This window comes from Gossypium raimondii, chromosome 1 (genome assembly GCF_025698545.1).
Source record: "Gossypium raimondii isolate GPD5lz chromosome 1, ASM2569854v1, whole genome shotgun sequence".
Taxonomy (NCBI): Eukaryota; Viridiplantae; Streptophyta; class Magnoliopsida; order Malvales; family Malvaceae; genus Gossypium; species Gossypium raimondii.
In genome coordinates, this window is record NC_068565.1 from 18,540,488 (window position 1) to 18,546,393 (window position 5,906).

General features: G+C 33.4%; 1 long non-coding RNA gene and 1 other non-coding gene across 2 annotated transcripts; both read left to right on the forward strand.

The window, feature by feature from the left end:
* Positions 1-1,296: 1,296 nt before the first annotated feature.
* LOC128039658 (uncharacterized) lies at positions 1,297-2,187 on the forward strand. The gene is made up of 3 exons (XR_008194113.1): positions 1,297-1,704; positions 1,816-1,880; positions 2,094-2,187. It is a non-coding gene; the product is annotated as an uncharacterized LOC128039658 (long non-coding RNA).
* Positions 2,188-3,768: 1,581 nt separating this feature from the next.
* On the forward strand, positions 3,769-5,528 carry LOC105785290 (uncharacterized). The gene is made up of 3 exons (XR_001130894.2): positions 3,769-3,903; positions 4,957-5,086; positions 5,184-5,528. It is a non-coding gene; the product is annotated as an uncharacterized LOC105785290 (transcript).
* Positions 5,529-5,906: the final 378 nt, after the last annotated feature.

The following is a 5,906-nucleotide window of genomic DNA, read 5'->3' on the forward strand; positions in this document are numbered from 1 at the left end:
GAATATCTTAGTGAAAACGCTACTAAGGGATGACATAACTTCCAACCCAATTCAAAATCCCAAATTCAAATTCCAAACATCTCATTCATGAGGAGACAATGGAGTTAGAATGGATTGATGGTGAATAATCATAGGAGTTTCAAAACATAACATGAATGACTTTGAAAATGAATGTTACAAAGTTGAAAAATAGTTACATCCATGAATGGCAAAGTTGACAAAATTTTATTCAAAAAATTGAAAAAAATATATGAAAGTATGGATACTTAAACTTGGTTCACTAGGGAGTTACATAAGCTACTTAACCACTAGGCCATAATATTTTCTTTGTTAAATGCTAACGACATTTTTTTTTAAGTAAGGTGTAACACAAACTAGGATTTTGAAGCAAAATTGCTCAAAATAGAAAATGATGTGAGGGAAGGGACTTGAACTCAGATCTTTAAGGACAAATCCACCGACACTTAAATACTAGACTAGATACATATTTATTATCTAGTGCGCAAAGATAACTTTTAAAAATCGGGGCGTGACCACTCTTGGTCCACTAACGCCAATTTCTACTAACCTATTATTTGGGATGTGACAGTCTTACACTATGTGGTCTTCATATCTCCGTATGATGCCATAGTCCTAAACTAGGTCTTACACTATATTGCCTTCTTACCATGCCAAAATTTGTGTTTACTATCTCGACGGACGCACACGCAAGAAAACTCTTTATGCAGACTTATGCAATCACTACACCAAAACAGATTTTTAGCGACGTTTTTAGCGGCATTTGGATAAAAAACGCCGCTAAAAATCAAGCATTAGCGACGCTTTACGTAAAACACCGCTAAAGATCGAGAATTAGCGGCGCTTCCAGGAAAGCGTCGCGAAAAATAAGCATTAGCGGTGTTTTTTGGAAAAACGCCGCAAAAAACCTAAGCCCAACGACATCGTTTTTTGACCTTTCGGGGCTTTAGCGACGTTTTTTCAAAAAGGCCGCTAATGCTCGGGTCTTTCGCGGTGTTTTTGAAAAATCGCAGCTAATGCTCGGGTCTTCTTAGGTCTTTAGCAGCGTTTTTGAAAAAGATCCGCTAATGCTCGGGTCTTTAGCGGTGTTTTTGAAAAAGAGCCGCTAATTCTCGGGTCTTTAGCAGCGATTTTGAAAAAGCGCCGCTAATGCTCAGGTCTTTAGCGGCGTTTTTGAAAAGGCGCGGCTAATGCTCGTGTCTTTAGCGGCGTTTTTATAAAAAACGCCACAAAATTCATTGTACCTAAAAAAATTTCGGGCTGATTTTTCCCAAATTTCCCCCCTAAAACCCCTAACTTTACAAACAAAATGAAAAAAAGAAGAGGAAAATGGAGGCACCAAAGACGATTTAGCAGAAAACCTCTCCAATCTACTTACGAGTCAGCAATTCCTACTACCGTTTGTTTCTCTAGAAAATATATGAGACTTAATATTATTATTTTGTTTGTTTATTTGTGTGTGTGTTTCATCTTGTTGTGTTCATTACTCAGATCCCTATCGCTTTTATTTCTGTTCCATTTTTCCTCTTTATTTTCTAATTTTGGGTGTTATTTATTCCATATAGATTTTTAATTATAATTTTGGTCATCTTCCAAAAGAGGGAACTCGTTTTTGAAAACCCTAAGCAGAAGGAAGAAATCGAAGTGAGGTGTGCCATCGCCTCTGCTCCACCACCAGCCATGAAGGTTCTATCTCTCAACCATGAATGTATCTTGCTTACACAAAAAATAAGCTTTACGAAGTTTAAAATTTAACCGTGCACCCTTTCTTTTTTTATTATTTTTTTCTCTTTGCAGTTCAATATCGCCAACCTCAGTATGGGATGCCAGAAGAAGCTAGAAATCGTTGATGACCAGAAACTGTAAGTTTCCTTGCTTATCTCTTTATATATTATATGTTTATCTTTCAATTTTCTTTAACTTTATTTTTTAAATGTTTTATTTCAAAATAATCAGCATTGGTAGCAGTCCAAAATAATTAGCAGTCCCTGATTCAGTTCTGTTTTCTTTTTTTTTTCTTTCTATAATTCATGAGAGTTGTATTTTAATTTTGCTTTTTGTTTTCTTGTTTGCAGATCAACACAATACCTCATAATCATAGCAAGGGGCTTGCAAATGTGGAACCTCTTTTCAACAGCTTGGCCTTGCAGCAATACATTCTTTTATGCTCACAGGCTCAGTATTCAAACATGGTTGACTTAATATGCTTCCTTGTTTTTTGGTAAAGTTTGAGATTTAGTTTTGTGCTTAAAAAGGTAAAAATTTAATAGTATATATATTTTTCAATTTAAAAATATAGTCCAAAACACAATATTTTCGGTCAAAATTTACTTATACACTTACTGAGTTTTTTACCAAGTCGTAAGCAGGTCTTTGGACTTCCGAGATTTGCAGGTTCAGAATGTATGATAGATCCTGATTGACAATTAAGTTATGAATATATAAAAGAAACATGTATAATTATGGTTTTTTTTCTATTGAAATCAATAATCTCTCTTGTCAAGACAGATATTGATAAGTCAAAGGATGCTTTACTAAAATCTCAAAAATCAAAGAGGTATCGTGAATTTGAGAAGGGATTCAGGTCCATTGCATGGATGGAATGTAATAGTATTGATTTATATAGATGTAGACTTTGTTTAGCATGATATGAAAAGCTTAGATTATATTGGGATTATGGTCAGAAATAGGGTCAACTACAAAAATGGTCACTACACTTGTGGTTTCTTTTTTGTTATTGAATTATGAAACAACTTTTCTAGCTACTTTTGTAGTATAATTAGTTCATATTTCATTAGTAAAAGTATCTACTTTAAACACCTAATAGTTTTTGCATGGATTTTTTGAGTTTATTATATACCCTGTGACTTGCACATTGGCAATGACATAGTAGGTTGTTGGGTAGTTCAAGCCAGCGGCTTGTTGATCTATGCAATTTATAGATTTTCATTCTCTTGTTAGGTATGTTAAAAAATTTCTCATTTGGCAGGTGTGATGTGAACCTCTTGTTGGCGACATTATGTACTCGTACCATTCAAACCCGTGAAGGAAGTATAGTTAAAGCTCTTGATTGTAATGCTGTTGTGGCTAGTCGGGATGCATTGGCAAAGACAGTTTATGCTCGATTGTTTGATTGGCATGCTTATGTTAATTCATGTTTGGAGGCATTTATTTTATCATATGCTCATATTTTGTATTACTTACCTTGCTTGCATGGGGTCAAGATTAAACTGTTTCTGTTCTGAAAATTTTCTATCTATTTTGTAAGCCTTGTTGATAAGATTAATATATCCGTGGGGAAATATCCAAATTCCCATGTGCAAATTGGAGTTTTGGACATCTATGGATTTGAATGCTTTAAGCATAATAGGTAAAATATTGTTATTTGGTTTTGTATGTTTTATTTAATATTTTTATCGTTATTATTATGTAAATTATGAGTAAATATTTGATGCCACAATTTTTTTCATGTTTTTGTGATGCAATATGGTTTGAGTTCCATTTTATGAAAGACATGAAAAACAAAATATTAGATACTGTTAAATTGAGTTCTATTTTACATTGACCTTTTTAATAACTTGGGAAACATCAATGACCTTTCTTCTAAGGACCATCAGGGATATTATGTGATAAGCAGCATCGAATCCCGATTGAGTAGAGTATTAATATGAATTTATTAAGATGAATACTTCTTTATGGTGGGGAAGATTTTTAGTACTCTGTTGGATTACCTTCTTAGAATTATATTCTTCACATTGCATCAATTAATCTCTCTTCTTATTGCTATTTTTTATTCCTCGGATTATGACCCCCTCTCTCACAAGCATGCTGGCTGGGAAATATGTTCCAGTAGATGTTGTTGCACTGCTAAACTCAACACTCCAGGTGAATTCTTTTGTCGCATAACTTTTCTTTTCTCCAAATATTGTTCATTCCCTGTGGTTAGTACTTAACCAGACCATTACCCCAGGTGGTCGAAATGATGTTACATTATCTGGTTTGGATGTTACAGTTGAGTTTTAGAAAATGAAAATATTAGAAAAAATTTGCAAATGGTGGTGGATCTGTATCCTGATGCTACTTTATTAATGGTGGATTTGTAAATTTAAGTGTTTCAATGTTGTAAATTTAAGTGTTTAAGTGCTGCAAATTGAAGTATTTAGTTGCTGGAAATTGAGATGTTTTATCGCTGTAATTGAGGTGTATAAATGTTGTTAATTGATATGTTTAAGTGCTGCAAATTTAAGTGCTTAAGTGCTGCAAATTGAAGTGTTTAAGTGCTGCAAATTGAAGTGTTTAGTTGCTGGAAATTGAGATGCTTTATCGCTGTAATTGAGGTGTATAAATGTTGTTAATTGATATGTTTAAGTGATGCAAATTTAAGTTTTTAAATGCTGTAAATTGAAGTGTTTAAGTGCTGCAAATTGAAGTGTTTAAGTGCTGCAAATTGAAGTGTTTAAGTGTTGGAAATTGAGATGTTTTATTGCTGTAATTGAGGTGTATAAATGTTGTTAATTGATATGTTTAACTGCTGCAAATTTAAGTTTTTAAATGCTATAAATTGAAGTGTTTAAGTGCTGCAAATTGAAGTGTTTAAGTGCTGCAAATTGAGATGTTTTATCGCTGTAATTGAGGTGTATAAATGTTGTTAATTGATATGTTTAAGTGTTGCAAATTTAAGTGTTTAAATGCTGTAAATTGAAGTGTTTAAGTGCTGCAAATTGAAGTGTTTAAGTGCTACAAAGTGAGATGTTTTATCGCTGTAATTGATGTGTATAAATGTTGTTAATTGATATGTTAAAGTGCTGCAAATTGAAGTGTTTAAATGCTGTAAATTGAAGTGTTAAAGTGTTACTTTCCATTGTCACCTCCCCCATTTCTTTATGCATAAATAACTATATTAATGAAATCAAGTACTACAATTATATATTATTATAGATGGGGGTTGGAGAATACGATCAAAGGGAAAACATCAGATATGGTGATTCCCAACCAAGCAGTGGCTTCTTAGACACCCAACATTTTGCACAACCAAACATGACCAGAACTTCTAAACCTATATGTTGAGGTTGCTGCACACAAGTCCCTTCCTTTTTTTAGTTTATGTGCTATGTGATGATTGTGTTTTAAAATTTAACTTGTTTTAGTTCCTTACATTCTTATAGGATTCACACTCAAGGAGCAAGAAACATCTCAGCAACTCATTGGGATCGAGCAGTCAAAATTCAGAATCAAGTGACACACAAGAGCTAGATTTGGAGCTTAGACTTACACTATAATCAGTAATTTTTTTTGCTACTTTAAATGCATGCTCCTGGAACTACATTTTATGCTTTCCTAGAATTGTAAGTTCAAATAAGGTGTTGATCTGCAATTTATACATACAACTTGAGCAAGTTGATATGAACTAGTTTCAATTTTTTTAAAAAAAAATTCAAAGGAATGTTATGTAATCAAAGGCAATTTGACTTGCTGCATGAGATATAGTGAAAAACATTTATCTTCTTGTTCATGAATTTTCATTCTAATACATCTTCAAATTAAATTATACATTTCTTAATTGGTGGAATCTCACCTTTGCTGTTGCTGCAATCTGTAACCAAAGAATGGAGTGATGTATGTACTGATACAGTTCTAAAGGATTTGCTTAAGCAAGTAAAGGGATTGAAGTTTTTATAATAATTTAGGATAGGAATGGAGCAAATCCAAAGAATGGAGTGGCGATTTTTATAATATATATTTTTTTATTTTTCGTGACCTTTAGTGGCATTTTTGGAGAAAGCGCCGCTAAAGGTCTTGTTCTTTAGCGGCGTTTTGGGGGAAAGTGCCGCTAAAGCTCTTGTTCTTTAGCGGCGTTTGTGGTAAAAGCGCCGCTAAAGGTCTTGGTC